The sequence below is a fragment of the Theropithecus gelada genome, chromosome 17 (assembly GCF_003255815.1).
Source record: "Theropithecus gelada isolate Dixy chromosome 17, Tgel_1.0, whole genome shotgun sequence".
Classification (NCBI taxonomy): domain Eukaryota; kingdom Metazoa; phylum Chordata; class Mammalia; order Primates; family Cercopithecidae; genus Theropithecus; species Theropithecus gelada.
The window spans coordinates 46905730-46925974 of record NC_037685.1 but is presented as its reverse complement, the minus strand read 5'-3'; positions in this window follow the sequence as shown (position 1 = coordinate 46925974).

The following is a 20245-nucleotide window of genomic DNA, read 5'->3' as shown; positions in this document are numbered from 1 at the left end:
TAATGAGTTTAATAAATTTTCGACATATATTTATCTCTTTTTTTTTCTCACATCATATTCTATTGGATCATCTTATTTTTATAAATGTCATTTTTAAAGCATATTTTAAAATTACACATTAATAATTTTAGAATTTTAACGAAGAAGCCCATTGGACTCATCTGATGGAACTAAGTAAATCACATTTCTTAGAAAATGCTTCTCATGAAGCTCACGCACATTTTTTCTTACACCCACTAAAAAGTGACTCTATCTTTGGGCCCTGTAACTAAATGTGGTGTAAATGTGATATCCCTAGGTGTAGAGGGTTGCATAATCAGTGTCAGAAGTTTTGCTAGTCTGTAAAATGATAGCGTTGTTGCCCGATGTTATGCCTATGCGACATAGTTGAATTTTTACCCTGCCTGTCTTTAAGAAACAGGACACCTGTGATTAAAAAGTTCCCTTTGTAACCAAACTAGCTGAGACACACTAGAATCATGATAGCCACCCAGACAACTTCAAGAAGACGTCAGGATTCATGGTAATCTCATTTCCATGCTTAATAGCACCCCCACTGGTGCCATCACAGTTGGCAATCACCATGACAATGACTGGAAGAAGCCATAAAAGGGCAAAAAGGAAGGCAGCACTGCAGTTCTGAGAAGCTCCCCACCCATTTCCAGAAAAGACATGAATATGCTTTCTCTTGCTTTTAATATCCAGCTCCTTCATTAGTGAAACCCCAAACTCCTCACTAGTCGAGACGCTAATTTGTGAGTCATGGCTCCCTTCTCATTTCCATGGCCATCAAATAAAGCCTATACTTCTTGACACTCACTTCTGGTTTTGTGTATTGGTTTTGTGACACAAAACAGGTGCCCCCAACTTTTGGGGGACCAGCTTTGTTGGTAACTGTATATTACAGAAAGTGGTCAAGTATCTAAGTACTAGTTTTATATTGTAAACTGTAAAAGACTTGTTTTTGGTAAAAGTTATAATTATTATTGATGGTTGAGACTATATTAGAAGCTATAGTGACAGAGACATATGGCCATGTATGCAATCTATTAAGATGGGTTTTGTTCTTCAAAAGAGAAAAAGTACTTTTGTCATAAGGTTTGGTGTTCCCAGAATAAAGCAGGGTGGTGACAAGGACCAAATTGATAAAGAAGTTGCAGAAGGTACACAGACAGGAAATGTTTATTTGCTTTCCTTTATAACAACTTTAAATAATGAAACTGAAAAGAAATGACACGTGTTAAATGCTGCCAAAGTTGGCTCAGTTATTCATAAGAATTAAAATGTTTGTGAAACTTTGTTACCAAATATGTGACTAATGCAAAACCAGAATTTAGCTTTTTTGTTTTGCGTTGTTAAAACTGTAAACTGAGCTCAGAGTTCTTAACAATGAGTAATAAAGGTTATTAATTACCTTTCATGTAATAGGTAGCAGAGATTTCATATCTCACCAGAATATTTCATCTGTTTAGCGTTGACTTTTTTGTGTCACCAATCATTAAAAGGAAAAAAAACTAATTAGCTTTCTGTCTTTTAAATGAACTAAGGTATCTTACAATCACACCTTCTGTTTCTTTGCTGCTTTCCATTGCTGAATGGTATTCTATTGTTTGGCTATGCCCCAGTTATTACCCATTCACCAGCTCAAGGACATTTGTTTCCAGTTGTTGGCAATTATGAATGAAGCCACTATAGACATTCATGTATAGGCTATTTGTGAAAAATCATGTTTCATCTTTCTTGGGTAAATAAATATACAGGAGTAAGAGTGCTGACTAGTATGGTGTGTTAGTTTTCTTCTGTTGCCATAACACATGAACACAAATTTGGTAGTTTAAGCATCTTACAGTTCTCTAAGTTAGAAGTCCAACATGGATCTTACTGAGCTAAGTCAAGGAGTCAGCAGGACTGTGTTTCTTTCTGGAGACTGTAGGGGAGAATCTGTTTCCTTGTTTATTGAATTGTGGGCAGAACTCAATTCCTTGCAATTATGTGACTGAGATCCCCAAGTCCTTTCTGGCTGACAGCTGAGGGTCATTCCCAGCTTCTAGAAGCATTTCCTGGCTTGTGAGGGAATTATTATACCAGATACAGTATTATAGCTTTAGATTTTATGTTTTGATCTATGATTAATTTTAGTTAATTTTGCTCCTGGTCTGAAGTATTGATTGAAATTTTTATTTATGTGGATATTGAATTGTTCCAGTGCCATTCATTGAAAAGAAATCAAATAGATGTGAAACACCAAGTCTTGATGAAGGTGTGGAGAAATTGAAATTCTTGTGTATATATGGTGGGAATGTAAAATGGTGTAGCCTCTATAGAAGACAATATGGCAGGTCCTAAAAAATTTAAACATAGAATTACCACATAACCCTGCAATTTCACTGTGGGGCATATGCCACCAAAAAGTTGAAAGCAGGGACTCAAACAAACATTTGTATACTCATGTTCATAGCAGCATTGTGCACCAAAACCAAAAGGTAGAAACAACCCACACGTCCACGAACAGATGAATAGAGAACCCAAATGTGCTATGTACAAACACTGGAATGATATTCATTCCTAAAAAATGAATGACATTCTGATGCAGGTTACAATATGTGTGAACCTTGAAGACACTCTGCCAAGTAAAATAAGCCAGAAACAAAAGGATAGCTATTACATGATTACACTTACCTGAGATGCCTATAATAGTCAAATTCACAGAGACAGAAAGTAGAATAGTGGTTAACAGGGGGTAGGGAGATCAGAAGAATGAACTATTCCTGTTTAACAGATACAGAGCTTCAGTTTGGGATGCTGAAAAAGTTATGGAGATAAACAGAGGTCACAGTTGCACAACAATGTGTAAATGATGACACCCCACTGTATACTTAAAAAGGATTAAAATGGGAAAAATAGTTGTCTTTTCTCTCTGTGTTTCATTTCAGTTAATTTCTGTCACTAGCTGTTAAGTTCTTTAATCTTTTTGTTTACAGTGTCTAATCTGTTATAATGCAATGCATTTTGTATCTTAGACATTGCAGTTTGTACAAATATTACTTTGGCTTTTTTCACATCTTTTCTGTCTGCACTTAACTTTCGTAACATAGAATTCAGTTACAATAACTGTTTTAATGGCTGTTAATTTTCTGCTTCTTTACATGTTTAGTAATTTTTTACTGGGTCCCAGAAGTTGTGAGTTTTACCTTATTCAGGGCTGGAGGATTTTAAACTACTATTATTGACCTGTGTTCTGGGACTTAAGTTGCTTATAAACAGTTTGATCCTTTCAGATATTGGTTTTAATACCTGTTAGGCAGGAACAGAACAGTGCTGAGTCTAAAGCCAACTTTTTTCCATTAGTGAGGCAAGACCTTTCTGCAAACTCAATGCAGTGTCCCATGAATCATGGGATTTCCGTTCTGGCTGGCAGGAACAGGCACTATTGATGGTGCTGTGTAAGTGCAGGGCTCTATCACCTTTGCTAATTCTCTTCCTAGTGACTTCCTTCCCTGGCCACAAGTCCTTTCCCCACATGCATTTGCTGGTCAGATGAATACTCAGCGGAATCCTCTGCAGCTCTCTGGAATTCGCCCCTCTGGCTCTTTCTTCCTCCACATTGTTTTCTGTAACACCTAGACACTGTGGTCTCCTTGGTCTCTCAGTTCTCTCTCCTCAACTCAGTGTGTCCGCTGGGCTTCTGCTTCCTATACCACTGCCTGGAAGCTTTCTCAAAACACAAATCTGAAGGACTCATAAGATTTCTTTTGTTTGTTTCTTTTCTCTCAGAGTTAATGTCCTTTTCACCTGCTGTCTGATGTGTTGAAAACAGTTACTGTATTCTGACCTGAAATGCAGGTCTTGATAAATTCTTTATAAATTATTGAATATGTAGCAGAAGAACTACCAAATCTCCAGCTGCTGTTTCTTAAAGTGTATTATCTTGTTTGTTTGTTTATTCATACTCTCTCTCTTCTCTCCACCTTTCTTCCTTCTTTTCTTTCTTTAGTTAGTATCAGTCAATGTTGGTCAAACCAACTATTTTGAAACAAGTCAAGATACTGCCGTTACAAAAGTTCCCCTGAAAATAACTGTCTGGAAAGCACAAATACTGTGAAGCTACTAATAGAAAATTGCAATGTAAAGTTTTCTGTTTACCACGTCAATTCACCACTCGAGTAAGGTAGATGTGAACATTTCTGGTTAAAACAAAGTGAAATTTCTTAATTATTTTATTCATCAAAAATTAATGGATAATCAAACAACAATTTTCAACAATTTTTCTGGTAGAAAAAAACTACCAAAAACCAGAAAATTGATTCATTTTCATTAGTAAAACTAGAGGTTGCGGACAACTATTTTATTTTATTTCCAGTTTCTCCTAAAGGACAAAACTCTGAAAAATACATTTTAAAAGGTGTAATTTTCTGTTCATTTACTTAATTAAGGGAGGAAAGAAACCCCACAATCAAATGAAGTAAATTAGAGATTCCAAAACAAATGGCATTTTACCAAACTTATAATTCATTTCCCTCCCCAGGACTTGATCCTGTTAAAGTCTCAGAGATGAAATATGGCAGAGTTATTTAGCATAGTTTTTATCTTTTCTGAAAAGAAGCATCAGTCATGTTTAATTCACAGATTTAAAACTCTAGTGATTCTAGCTGACAGGAGAAATAAATGAATGCTTTCTGGGAAGGTATCACAGAAAAACCAGAAGAGACTTCAAGGGAAGGGTCCCCTGAGTCTAGGGTTGACAGCAGGCATCTGATACTTGACACGTCATTTGGGAGGCTCAGGGTTCACCTGAGGACGATTTCTCTCAACTGTTGTTCATATTTAAAAGCCCGTATATTATAATGCATGGGAAAAAGGAAAAGGATTGTATAGACTAATATAAACAAAATAGGACAATGGAATTTTTCCTTTAATATGAGAGAAATAAAATAGAAAAAGATAATTACTGATATGGTTTGGCTGTGTCCCCACCCAAATCTCATATTGAATTCCTACGCGTTGTGGGAGGGACCAGGTGGGAAATAATTGAATCATGGGGATAGTGTTTCCCGTGCTGTTCTTGTGATAGTGAGTAAGTCTCATGGGATCTGATGGTTTTAAAAAGAGGAGTTCCCCTGCACAAGGTCTTTCTCTTTTCACCTGCTACCATCCATTTAAGATGTGACATGCTCCTCCTTGCCTTCTACCATGATTTCCAGGCCTCCCCAGCCCTGTGCACCTGTAAGTCCATGAAACCTCTTTCTTTTGTAAATTTCCCTGTCTTGGGTAGGTCTTTATCAGCAACGTGAAAAAGGAATAACACACCTACAAACTCTTAAAAGGGACCCCTTCTGACCGTGTCAACAACTTTAATTTTGATTTAAAATCCAAACTGATGGAAGGAAGAGAATCAGCGGCCAATGGGAATTGTGTAGACCGGGTGGAGTCATAGAAAACAGAGCCCTAAAATGGAGGTGGGGAGGAAGGAGAGCTGAAATGGACAAAAAGGTTTGTGGGGTCTGAGAATGGAGGGTGTTTATGTGTGTAACGCCTTAGATAGAGTCCTGGGGAGGTGAACAGCTTACAGAGGAATGGCATGGGCTTATATTCAGAAAGAGGGACCAAAAGCAGGCCTGAAATATTCCACCTTTACCCAGCAGTGTACAAGAGCAACAAAATAGTTTTCATAGCTTAGAGTCCAATTAAGTAAGAGTCAGAAAGATGGACAGAATTTCCTGGTTGCAGTGTGGCATGGAATTATGAAACAACACTCTTTCCTCAGAGGCAGAAAGGGTCACAGATCCTCAAGAGATCCTAATTCCACTCCAAATGATAAATGGCCAAAACCTAAAAGAAGCCAATGACTGTCTCAGTGGAGGCCAGCTGGGCCCTGTGACATCAAGGACAAGAAACCCTCCCACTTCTACCTGTGTTGTGCTAGCATCAGGTTTGACCTCTCCACCAGCCGAGATTGAATCCTCGAGGAAAAACACATGGTATTCCCCATAGGACTGAGATTACATTTAGACGCTCAGTTGTCGAATTGAAGATTGAGTTTTATTTTACTTCATATGCCTAAGTTAGAACTGTACTGAATATTTTATTTACAAATAAAAATTGAGGATTTTTTTTCTTGGTGTAGCTGTGATTATCTATATTCAGAACCAAAGTTCTTTTAACTGTTCATTTGTTTAAGTTATCTTTTATCACTTTGAAAGGCATGGGGTATTTAAAGAAGTGTTTAAATTTATCGTGGAACCATTTTTAGATGTTAAAATGTTCTGATTGCTAATGTGATTTCTTTCTGTGTTTAAACAACAGCTGTGCATGACTGTCCCATATTTCCCCTTTGTACTTTAATGATTTGAGTTACATCTTAAGAAAAGGTTGGTACTATTCTTGCTGGCATATGTTATTGATATAAACAATTGTAACATGAAGGTCTGAAATTAAGTTAACTTGCTTTCGATATCTCTATACCTGTAAATATTAAAACCGGCAATTAAATGACCCACGTTACAGTCTCACAGAGAAACACCCAGGTTTGTGAAAATAAGTAGATAAAAATTACTGTCTCGATCAATGACAGACGGATAGCCATTTTTCTATAAATCCTCACGAATGCATTATGAAATGATATAAAGAATGTGGACAACTATTAATAATCCTGTCATTTTTTTCAATTTTCTATCAGTTGTACTGTGACACGGCACCCGGAAGATGGCCTTTCACTCACAGGAGCTTAAAAGAAGCCAGTTGTAAGAGTAGAAAACCATAACTGAGAACTTAGTGTGTACCAGTGTGATAACATTGTCCTATATCAAAATATTTAATCATCACAACCGTTAGGTTTTTCATATTCATCTTTATTGATTCTATCCTAAATGCACCCACAAGGTATTTGGACCAGCGACAATTTTTTTTTATGACTTGCAGCAAAAAACAAGCGTGTGATTCCCCTGTGCTTTTGTTGTTCTCCCAGGGACATTGTGATGAAAGCCAGGTCAAATATCTTAAACACACCAAGTCTATCTGGTAATTAAGGAATGGAAAAAAGGAATTGTGTCTGCTTATAGTGGGGACTAAGGCAACTGTCTCTCTTCTCCCTTCTGAGAAAGTCTGTTTTGGAAACATGGTAAGTCCTATGTCTTCAGTTTCACAATTAAGAGATGCCTCCATGGTCCTGGGTCTCAGCACTGCACCCCCTGCCACCTCTCTCAAAAAGTCCATGCATTAACTCAGGAGGTGGGTGAGCCTCTTGGGAGTTCTCATTATCTTTAGAGTCGTGGATTAACTTCTAAGGCTGGTTTTTAATTCAGACCTCAAGTTTCAGTAAAACCTGTATAGAAAGGCATAGTTGTGCCAAAACATAGAAATATTTTCTCTACAACTTTACACACACACACACACACACAAAATGTTATTTTACAGATGTGGCAACTTAATTTAAAGGACTTAACTTGTCCAGGATCAAATTTTTAGTTATCAATAAAGCCAGGATTTTGCCTCCCATGTAACTTGAAAGCTCACGTTCCTAAAGATTACAATGCCTTGCTTATTTATTGGTTAGTGAATGACTGCATGCGTAAAGCAGCCATTCTAGTTGCCACAAATCAACTTTTACTTCACCTTCTTTTTCAGATTTCTCTCATGATTTTGTAAAGCGGTAGTTGTAAACTATGGAGGAGTTTAATGTAATTTTTTCATTCCAGAGAATGAACTCAGGGTTAGGAAGGAAATTTTAAAAAACTGAGTGAGGGCATGTAAGAATCACTAAAATAAAAATGAAACTCAAGTAGACAGTTCAGGGAATCTACATAGGAGAAATAGAGCTAGAAAAATAGTATTTCCTGATCCCTCAAGTGGGGGATGTAATGTAATAGGTCAACTGACAAGCACAGTGTCTAGCATTTTGTTTCACATAGCATAGATGTCCATAATTAACACATGAATGAGAAAATGAATACAAAAGTGGGGCTTGCATATTAAACGCAAATGCTTTACCTATTTAATTTTTAAATGTCCTCTTTTCAAGGAAAATTTTAAGCAAAAAGGAACAAAGTAGATAAAATACAAATAGTATGTTTAAATGAATTATTGGTTTTATATAATAGAAGATCTCCTACAAAATTTATTTACGCATTTTATGATGCTTTATGCAGCTTGTATCAGAGAAGACTAATATTTTCATAGTTTGCAAGATACTTTTGATTGACAGCATTGTTTTCTAAGGCTAAAATGTTGGAAAAATAGAAATATTTAACTGATACCAGAGGTAGATTCTGGTTTTATGGGGCCTGCAGCTTAATTAATTTATATAACCAACTTTAAGAAAAAAAAAAGTAATAGTAATAACACAGCCTGGCCAACATGGTGAAACCCCGTCTCCACTAAAAATACAAAAATTAGCTGGGTGTGGTGGCAGGCATCTGCAATCCCAGCTACTCAGGAGGCAGAGGCAGGAGAATCACTTGAACCCAGGAGGCGGAGGTTGTGGTGAGCGGAGACCACGCCATTGCACTCCAGCCTGGGTAAAGGGACTTGAAAGGAATCTGAATAAGTGTGTGGCCCAGAAACTTGCACACATTAACCTTTGACTCAGACAATTTAAAGACTATGCTTTATTCCAACAAAATCTTTTGTTTCTAGGCAAATAGCACTTTAATCTACCTTTGTCTGCAATCCATATTGCTCTGAGATACCTAACACTTAGGTTTAAAGAACTGCAATCTCCAATCTGCTGACATGGATAGAATCACGTTTGTCACCTGTGCATGACAGTACCAATGGAATGGTGATTTGGCATTCTTGGCTTGTCAGTGTATGAAATACAATGTAGCAAAACAAAACTATGTTGCCAAAGGTATGAGTTACGTGACAATTTATTAAACATTTTAAAATAGTTTATGCTATGTAATTTCTATAAATAAAAAATGTGTCTCCATATTTATTTGATGATAACAGTTGAGGCTTATTTCATTGTGTTTTTTTCCACATTTTTTACTTTCTAGTATTTAATTTTTACTTTTTTTTAACATTTTCTAAATGTTCTACCATAAGCAAGCATTAATTTTATAAGTAGGAAGTTTATCTTGTTATAGAAACAACAGTGAAATGTGAGATAAATGTTCAAATCCATTAACTCAAAATAAGTGAAGAACAATTATTTTGGTGAAATGATATAACTAGACTATATGGTCAAATCAACAGTGAATTACAACCTCGAAAGAATGTGATATCGTGTCTTCTGCACACATAAAATCTTGATAGCATATGTGAAAGAATTTATATATGTGAACCCATTTCCCATTCTTGATGTGAACAAAATTACAACTGCCCTATTTTTATTGCTTCTTCTTTGTAATAAACATATGACTTCTCTGTAACTGACTACATCATGTTAATTCACTGCATGTTAGAAGAGAGTAAATCAGAATCCATTCTGCCTTCATTGCATAAACTTCCAGTTACATGATGCCACAGAAAAGATTTCCAATCAGTTGTATAAATTTGAAAATATATTTTTTACACTATATAACCTCAACTTAGTACTAGCAATCTGTTACATGAGTTTCTAGTTTATATGGTGGTTTGATTTGTCAAGAAATACAATCACAGGTTTTTGTTTTTTGTTTTTTGTTTTGACACGGAGTTTCGTTCTTGTCGCCCAGGCTGGAGTGCAATGGCGCGGTCTCCGCTCACCGCAACCTCCGCCTCCCAGGTTCAAGTGATTCTCCTGCCTCTGCCTCCTGAGTAGCTGGGATTGCAGATGCCTGCCACCACACCCAGCTAATTTTTGTACTTTTAGTGGAGACGGGGTTTCACCATGTTGGCCAGGCTGGTCTCTTGACCTCAGATGATCCACCTGCCTTGGCCTCCCAAAGTCCTGGTATTATAGGTATGAGCCACCGTGCCAGGCCACAAGTTGTTTTTTATATCCTATGTATCCTAATAAGGAATATAACTGCCAAGAAAACATTTGAAGGAGAAAATAAACATTGACTCTTTATATCATAGTTATATTGCTTCATCTAAAATCCTAACAAGTTATTAATGCTTATATTTTTAGTAAATGTAACCAGATGAAAACTACTAAAGTGGGCAAATAAGAAACTTGAAAACAGTATTATTTTCTTTTCACATTTATTCACATATATGTATCAGATTACTGTATCCTCAGCCTTACCACAGAACTACAAATCATCGTACTATTTTTAAATGCAAAACAACACTCTTTATTTAATACCATTTTACAACATGTCTGCATGTATGCCTTAGCTATAAATCTGTTGACAGTGATATCATTCCTGGAAACATCTCCCATAGGAATAAAAGTCGAAGTACAAAAGGTTGTAATAGCAAAAAATAAAATAAAGATGAAAGAAAAGAAAAAAAGGATCCCTCCCAACAAACCTCCAGAAACAATATAATTACCTATCAACAGAGGGACACTTGAATATATTACCATTACAATGTACTCACACCTTGGAATACTCTGCAACCATTAAAAACAATAAATTATAGTATTTCAAGTTGACTTGGAATGATGTCAACAAGAAAGTATGAGTGGAAAGTGAAAGATTCAGAAAAGTATGCATGATAAAAACCCATTTATTGCAAAGCAAAATGGCAAGTTATATGCACATATATAAACAAATATATACATACATTATATGAAAATATATGCATATACATATATAATTAGTTGAGCATGAAAATACAATCTAATTACGTATTAGATTGTCCATTTTGCTGACATGCTGTGAAGATGAAGTTAAAGATAGGCTGATGAAGATAGGAAGAGTGAAGCATAAAAGCACTTAAAAGATAAATAATTTGATTATTCATGCAATTATGTACAATTATATATACCTGTTTAAAGACAAATATGTATAATGACATTAAAATAATTTAAAAGAAAATTGAATTTAAATTTTCAGATTTAATTTTCTCTAATCAAAAATTTATTATTTATTTTTAAAACAACAATTATTTTATTTAGTTCATGGTTCTGTGTGTTGGTGGAGGAGATCTTCTGTATGAATCAGGTTGACTGAGAGCTGCTGTGCTTGCTCAGGTATCTACGGTCAACTGGAAAATTAGCTGGAGTGAAGCCAGGATATCTTCACTCACGATGATGGCAGCTAGCAGCCTGTTGACTGGCACTTGACTGACTAACTTTAGGTTGGGGTACATGGGTTCTCTTCCCCATGGCCTCTCATCCTCCAACAGGCTAGCTCCAGTGCAGTTAGGGGGTGATGGAAGGTAAGAGCACAAAGAGAGAAGAAGTCCCAGTGCACAAACAACCTTTCAAATCTCATCATTTGGCAAATTGCTGTTGTTTTTTTATTAAAACCAATCACATGGTGAACTCGTCTCAAGGAATGGAATACAGGCTCCATCTCTTGATGGGAGGGGAATAATTTATGGTAGTTTTTGCAGATTAAGTACAGTAGTCATGGCTTAATGTCACTACAACGATGTGTACAAAATGCTCTCAAGTGACTTTTATTTCTCAAGCCATGTGACCCATACAGTATCATCCATAAACACTGAGCACCAGCACTGTTGGCATCATCTACAGCTTGCTAGAAATAAAGAATCTCAGGCCCCACTCAAGACAAACTGCGTTGAATAAGAGTCTACATTTTTACAAGACCCCCAAGTGATTCATAAACCCAATAAGGTTGTAGAAGCACTGTACCTTTCTGTTACTTTTATCAAAAGATTTTTCCTCATCTATTGAGATGACCACATGCACATGGTTTTTGTTTTTCATTCTGTTTATGTGGTGAAGCACATTTATTGATTTACGTGTGGTGAAACAAGCTTGAATTCCAGGAATTAAGCCTACTTCATTGTGGCGAATTAGCTTTTTGATGTGCCATTGAATTCAGTTTGCTAGTATTTTGTTGAGGATTTTTATATCTTTGTTCATTACAAATATTGGCCTATAGTTTTTTGTTTTCATTGTGTCTTAGCTAGGTTTTGGAGTCAAAATGCTGCTGGCTTCATAGAATGAATTAGGGAGCAGTCTCTCCTTGTTTTTTTGATACAGTCTCAGTAGAAATGGTACCAGTTCCTCTTTGTACATCTGGTAGCATTTGGCTATAAATCCATCTGGTCCAAGGCTTGTTTTGATTGGTAGATTTTTATTGCTGATTCAATTTTGAACTCAATATTAGTTGGCTCAGAGTTTCAATTTCTTCCTGACTGAATCTTGGGAAATTGTGCGTTTCCAGGAATTTATCCATTTCCTCTAGATTTTCTAATTTGTGTGTGTAGAGATATCATAACAGTCTCTGAAAATCTCTAGTATTTCTGTGGGATCTAATGTTATTTTTGTCATTTCTGATTGTGTTTATTTAGATTTTATCTTTTTCTTAATCTAGCTAGTGGTCTATCAATCTTATTTAAGCTTTCAAAAACAAACTTTTGGTCTTATTTATTTTTCTGTAAAGTTTGGGGTCTAGATTTCATTCATTTGTTTTCTAATTTTGTTATTTCTTTGTTTCTTGTAGCTTTGGAGTTAGCTTTTTCTTGTTTTTCCAGTTCTTCCATATGTGATGTTAGATTGTTAATCTGAGAACTTCCTGATTTTTTGTGGTAGGTGTTTAGCACTATAACCTTTTCTCTTAACATTGCTTTTGCTGAATCCCAGAGATAATGGAATGTTTTATCTCTGTTTTTATTTCAAATAATTTTTTGATTTCTGCCTTAATTTTTTTATTTTTCCAAAAGTCATTCAGGAGGAAGTTGTTTAATTTCCATGTAATTGTGTGGTTTAGAGAGATCATGATATTGATTTCTATTTTATTCCATCGTGGTCCAAGCGTATGGTTGATATAATTTTGATTTTTAAAAAATTTACTGATCCTTGCTTTATGTGCAAGTAAGTGGTCAATCTTGGAGTATGTTCTATGGGCAGATGAGAAGAATGTATATTCTGTGGTTGATGGGTGGACTATTTGTATACGTATATTAGGTGCAGTTGGTCAAGAGTCAAGTTTAAGTCCAGAATTTGTTAGTTTTATGCCTCAATGATCTGTCTAATGCTGACAGTGCGATATTAACATTTTCCACTCTAATTTTGTGACTGTCTAAGTCTTATGTAGTTCCAGAAGCACTTGTTTTATGAATCTGGGTTCTCCAATGTTGAGTGCATATATATTTAAAATAGTTATGTCTTCTTGCTGAATTGAACCCTTTATCATTATATAATGCCCTTCTTTGTCCGTTTTTTTCTGTTGTTGGTTTGAAGTCTGTTTTATCTGATACAAGAATAGTGACCCCTGCTCTCTTCTGTTTTCTGTTTGTGTGATAGATCTTTCTACAACTCTTTACTTTGAGCCTATGGGTGCCATTATGTGTGAGATGGGTTTCTTGAAAACAATAGCTGGATAACTCTCGGAGCAGAAAGGGCTCCCCTGCACCGAGATCCCTGCACAGGAGGTATGGGGAAACTCAGGCTGCTGAACCAGCCAAGCAAGTACTCTGAATGCCTGGAGATCAGCCTGGGTGTGGAGCAGAACAGGTCTCGCTGCACCATGATTTATGTCCAGGAAAGGTGGGATGCCTCAGGCTGCTGAACCAGGTGAATGGGTCCTCCAAATCCTTTGAGAGCTGCCTGGATGTGGAGCAGAGATAGCCCTGCTGCACAATGATCTATGTGGTGGCTCCGTGATCTAGGGTGGCTCAGGCTGCTGGCCCAGGAAAGCAAATTCATATACCCAGATTTCTGCTTTTATCAGCCAGGCACCATCATGGGGGTTGTTTGCCAGTGTTCTCCTCCATAGCATCTGGGTGTGTTTCATGGTTCCTCTTTATTCCCATTTTTCTTCTTGAATTGAACCTCACAGAGTTGATCTTTATGCATTATCTTGCTACATCCAAGTGGATGAAGCATGCTAAAAGCCTCTAATCTGCCATCTGGGGAAAAATACTAATCAAAAGTTTAATTCCATTTCTCCTTTAAAACACCCAAATAAGATTATTCTTTTAGGATTTTGCTTAATTGCTTTATTTAAGTGTCAGTTATGCTTTGTCTTGTTTGCATAAAGGATTATCCAACACATCCCAGCAAAGTCATGGTTTTATTTAGGTAACATGGTTGGAATAATTAATACATTAGAACAGAACTATCTAGTAGAATAATAATGCAAGTTGTAAATGAGTGCTATATATGTAATTTGAAATTTTTTGATAGCTATATTTAAGACAGTAAAAGAAAAAGATAAAAATAATTTTAGTACCATACTTCATTTAGCCCCAAATATCTAAAACATTATTATGCCAACAAATAGATACTATAAAAAGTATTGAAATATTCCACATGACTTTTTTATACTAAGCCTTTGAAAGCCAGTGCATATTTCACATCTTCAGCACTTCTCAGTTTTATTGGCCACATAATAGTGTTCAGCTGCTACTGTATTGGACAGAGTAGCACTAGAAAATTGAAAAAAATTTCGGCTGATTTTAAAAAGTTACTGTAGTAAAGTGAATGGTTCATGAAATATAGAGTAATAGAGACTTGTTTTCTGTTCAGTGACACACTGCATATATGTGTCAAACCTAAATAATGAACAGAAAGGCTCTTGAAAAGAAAATAATGTTTATTCGGTATTGAACATTGCAATGAAATATGCTGAATGTATTCAGGGAAGTAAAGCAAGAGAAAGGTTTTTAAGTGAAACAATTATCCTTGGCCACAAGGATCAGTAATAAGGGAGATGTGAGTCCAAGGTTGGATAGACAGTTGCTGGGCAGATGTCTTTACAGAAGCTTTAGAGCTCTTGCTTCCATTTTTCGTCTGAGAGCATAACAATGCCTAAGTTACACAAAAATTTCTGCTGCATTTTAGTGTTTATCTTATTCTACATTTTTTATTCCATTCTTATTTTCTGTTCTTGAGTATGAACTTTCTTAACAAAAACTGATCCACAACAGATTTGCAACACGTGTTATTCAACAAAGAAAAAGATTGAGAAGTATTAATGTGCCTTTGCGAAATGTCTTTACTAATGCATCACTTTAAGCCTAGTTGCCCCAGGCAGTTCATCTGCCTGAAGAGAAGATTAGTAACGTTATAGAAGGAATACAAATAAAAAGTTTCTGCTGTGCAAAATGGATTTTGCAGCAAAACAATTAGCTGTGCAAGCTCATGTATCGTGTGGATAAAGACTGGCATTTTTCTTTGCCTATTCATCAACTTTGGGAATCAATAACCATGCTAAATGATACATGCCCTTAGAATACTCCCATAGTGTAGAGAGACAGCATAGAAGTAAGGATATAACATGGATAGAATTTTTTTTTAAACTGAGAGGCCATGAAAGAGAATAAGAAAGGGAGCAGATGGAGGAAGTTCAATTTCCTGATGCCCAGAGAGAGGGAAATATGTTGTACAACTGAGGTTTACATTTTAGACCTTGGGTTAGTGGCTTCTTCAATGGCAATCATATACCAAGCTGGGGAGCAATCTCTGCAAAGTACATGAGGCACTGTAAAATGGACAAGGAGAGGGAGATTTGGGGTACATCTTTCCATATTGCCCTGAGTTCCTATGTGGAACGTACTGGGGTTACACTTTACTAACTGCAGTAAGGTGACCGTAGTTAGGGATGAGAACTGTGCTGCTTGGACAAGGACAGAATGGGAGCCACAGCCACAGCCAGAATTCAGAGGAAGGCACAACACCTGTGTGAAGTCAGGTGTGAGGCAGGGTATTGGGGGAATCTACCCCCAGTATTTCAAAGTAGGTTATTTCTATTTTCCATAGGTGTCAGCCAGCTGAGAAATAAAGAGAGACAGTACAAAGAGGAATTTTACAGCTGGGCCACCAGGGGGTGACATCACATATCAGTAGGACCATGATACCCACCTGAGCCTCAAAACCAGCAAGTTTTTATTAAGGGTTTCAAAAGGGGAGGGGCTGAAAGAACAGAGTAGTTACAAAGATCACAGCTTCAAAGGGCAAAAAGCAGAGCTACTAATAAGCGTCTAACAAAGATCACATGCTTCTGAGGGAACGGGACAAAGGGCAAAAGCAGAACTACTGATAAGGGTCCAACAAAGATCACAAGGCAAAGGGCAGAAGCAGAACTACTGATAAGGCTCTATGTTCAGTGGTGCACGTATTGTCTTGATAAACATCTTAAATAACAGAAAACAGGGTTCGAGAGCAGAGAACCGGTCTGACCACAACTTTACCAGGACGAATTTTTTCCCACCCTAGTAAGGCTGAGGGTACTGCAGGAGACCAGGGAGTATCTCAGTCTTTATCTCAACTGTATAAGACAGACATTCCCAGAGCAGCTGTTTATAGACCTCCCCCGAGGAGTGCATTCCTTTCCCAGGGTATTAATATTCCTTGCTAGGAAAAGAATTTAGTGTTATCTTCCCTACTTGCACATTCATTTATAGGCTCTCTGCAAGAAGAAAATTATGGCTCTTTTTGCCCGACCCTGCAGGCAGTCAGACCTTATGGTTGTCTTCCCTTGTTCCCTAAAAATCGCTGTTTTTCTGTTTCTCAAGGTGAACTCATTTCATATTGTTCAAACACACATGTTTTACAATCAATGTGTACAGTTAACACGATTATCACAGTTGTCCTGAGGTGACATATATCCTCAGCTTACGAAGATAACAGGATTCAGAGATTAAAGTAAGACAGGCATAAGAAATTATAAATGTATTATTTCAGAACTGATAAATGTCCATGAAATCTTCACAATTTATGTTCCTCTGCTGCAGCTCCAGTTGGTCCCTCCATTCGGGGTCCCTGAATTCCCACAACACCAGGGAAGCCAAGGAGCACATCTGGAGCATTCTCCAAATTGAAAGGAGGCAGCTCACAAGTGGCACCAAACATAGATAACTGTCACCAATGACTCCTGCACAAGCCACACCCATGAGGCAGGAGGAGGATTATACTCAGTTAACAACATGTAAGAAAAGAATGCTACCTGGAAATGAGGAAGTGTCATAAAATCCAAATCCACCAGTCATATCAGCCACCCACCTCCTTTCTTGCAACCAGCTACCACCTACAGGAAATATTCAGAGTGCAAGAATGTTCATCCACTGGAGACGATCTGCCTAACAATCAGGTGAGAACATACTTTAAACCAGGTTTGACCTTTAATTATGTTTTGCCTGCTCAGAAGGAAAGCCAGGTTAGTGAAATAAAAATTCAAGGTAGTTCTTCTGTCTATTACTTTTGTAATGAGAGTTAATTTTGTACTTGAACAAATAGTAAAAGATATGAATGATTTGATGAAACAATAATCATATAATGTGAAATGTGCTGAAGAAAAGGTATGAGCTACAAATGTTTGGCTATTTTTTAAGTGTAAAATGCCCTATTCTGCAAGTTTTAACAAACAGGCAGAAAAGCACTTATGAACTATAATTAAATAGCAAGATATAAAGTAAAATATAATTATAGGAAATAAAGTGTGATAATTCCTATAGAACACTGTTACTAGTCAATGTGTACCAAGGGAATAATGTAATATAGGACCAATTACCGAGGCTTCGTTGAGATACATTTCATTCCTGAGCAGCTCAATCTACATCCAGTAATACAGAATACCTACTTAGACCAGAACATAATCTACTCAATGTTCGTTATGTTTGATAACCTACTCATTTTCTACTAAGTTTAAGGATAATTATTGCCATAGAAAAATTGATGTCTAGTCATTTTTATAAGTTGCATAAGTGATATTTTCACTAAAATCCTCTATCTAATTGGTAATGACTTCACCTTGTCTTCAGTAAAGTCTAAGATCAAAAGATTAAAAAGCTAAGGAACAGTCCAGCTCTACTTTTCAGGGCTTAATCTTGGATGATTACAGTTTTTAATGTGTTTTATATTCAAGCTTTTTTCATATTTGTCTGTAAAAGGTCATGTTTATCAAATGTTTTTAGCTATTTAGAATGTTCATTTTCATCAATAATCACTAAGCACTCTGTCAGATACTATATTAGATGATGAATAGATTGAAGATGATTCATTCTATTTACTAAATTGAAAAGGAATTCCATTCTGTATATTCCAAAGCATGAACTCATAGTAGGATTTCAGAAGTGTCATTTATTTGTAACCATTTATTATGGAAGTTTCGAATTTATTTCATGAAGGAGAAAGAAAAATGCAACGAATCCCCATGTACCCATTACCCACCTTCGACATTGACCCATTCACTCTGTCCACTCTGGTTTCATCCACACTTCACCCACTCTCTCCACACTCAAATAATTTTGAGACAAATCTCAGAGGTTACATAATTTCATCCAATAAAATTTTTGATGTAGGGGGAAAAAACTAAATACAGAGGACTCAGCATCCACAATCACAATTGTTAAGTTTTATAATTAGAAGAGAAAGACTTCAGAAACTAGTTCAGAATGTTTCTCATTCTACTTTGGCTTGAAACACATAAACTTGGAGATATTTCTAGCAGCTCAGTGGACTACATTCCATAAAATATTCCTGTTTAGAATAATAAAACATCAGGGCAAAATATTGAAGAATGTCCTTCTGTAAGCATAGATGTGTCAAGAAAATAAAGAAATATTCTGGGGTCATAAACAACATAAAAGTGAGAATTTAGTAAGAAAAACAGACACTAAAACTGCTGTTTGCTTGTGATGGCATCTCCCAACCTAATGACCCAGAACTTTTGTCTTCATAGGATTCCATGAAACACGTGTGATGTAGAACCTAGTGCCAGCACAAAGCGGGCAGCTTGATCACACATTCTCACAGAAAGCTGAGCCACATGAGAAAAGACACAGTCAACACTGTTAACAACAGCAACATGAAAACAACAAAACCACCACAACCAAAACACCGTCTTTGTAGATGGTGGAGATAGCTACCTTTCTCAATCAGAGTTCTGAAGGAAAATGTCTTTCTCAAAGTTTCTAACTACAGTCCAAGCCCACTTTTGTGAAGGTTTGAAATGTCAATCAAAAAAAAATCTTCGTGGATTCCACTCTAGAAAAACCCAAACTAAAATATAAGCTAATGCTAGATTGATTTGTACTCATAAATATTGAAAAGAAGCAAATATAATTCCTGTGAGGCATAGCTAAATTCAAGCCCAGGTTTCAAAACATTGACACAGATAAGGTTCCAAAAATCAGAGGCTTCAAGAAAATAACAAAATAGCAAAATGCTAGAATAAATGGGAAATCATAAGTGGGACTGTTTTGAAACACAAACTGGATAACCAGATTTTCAGGCTACAGTGTTAGAATTAACATTGAATTAAATGAAAATTCATTTACTTAGTATGTTTGAAGAACCAAAAAATAAAATTGTCAGTAGTATTTCAAAAAAAGAGAGAGAGAGAGGAAGAGATTATGAAAATGACCATGAAGGCCAGCTGTGGTGGCTCATGCCTGTAATCCTAGCACTTTGGGAGGCCAAGGCAGCAGAATTTCTTATGCCTAGGGGTTTGAGACTACCCTAGGCAACATAGCGAAACCGCTGTCTCAACAATAAATACAGAAATTAACCAGGTATGGTGGCTTGTGCCTGTAGTCCCTGCTACTCAGCAAACTGAGGTGGGAGGCTTGCTTAAGTGCAGAAGGTCAGGGGTGCAATGAGCTATGCTCCTCCAGTCTGGACAACAGAGTAATACTCTCTCTCTCTCCCTCCACATCTCTATCTATCTATCTATCTATCTATCTATTTATCTATCTATACCTATGTAGATATGTATATCTAATCTATCTATCTTTACCTATGTAGATATGTATATCTAATCTATCTATCTATCTTTACCTATGTAGATATGTATATCTAATCTATCTATCCACACACATATAATGGATTCTATAGAGATAAAAGAAAAAAGATTAGAACTCTAGAAAACGTAAGCAGACAAAAAATTGGGTGAATATTTTAAAGAGCACATTAGATACCTATAAAGAGAACATTAGTAAAAACGTATCTGAATAAACTATACAGAACTAATAACAAAGATACAAAAACATTAAATAACAGATTTTAGCAAAATATAGGACAAAGCTGAAGACATAAAATTTATTAAACCAATTTCAAGAATAAAGCATGGAGAGAATCAGGTAGGAAAACTTTGCAGAGAAAATAGTTGAGATTTTCCAGAACTGATGAAGTATACTGTATTGATTTTCTTTGTTTCTGAATGACTATTTCCATTTCCAAATTACCACAAACTTAGAAACTTAACAGGCATTTATTATCTTTGAGTTCTGGAGGTTAGAAGCC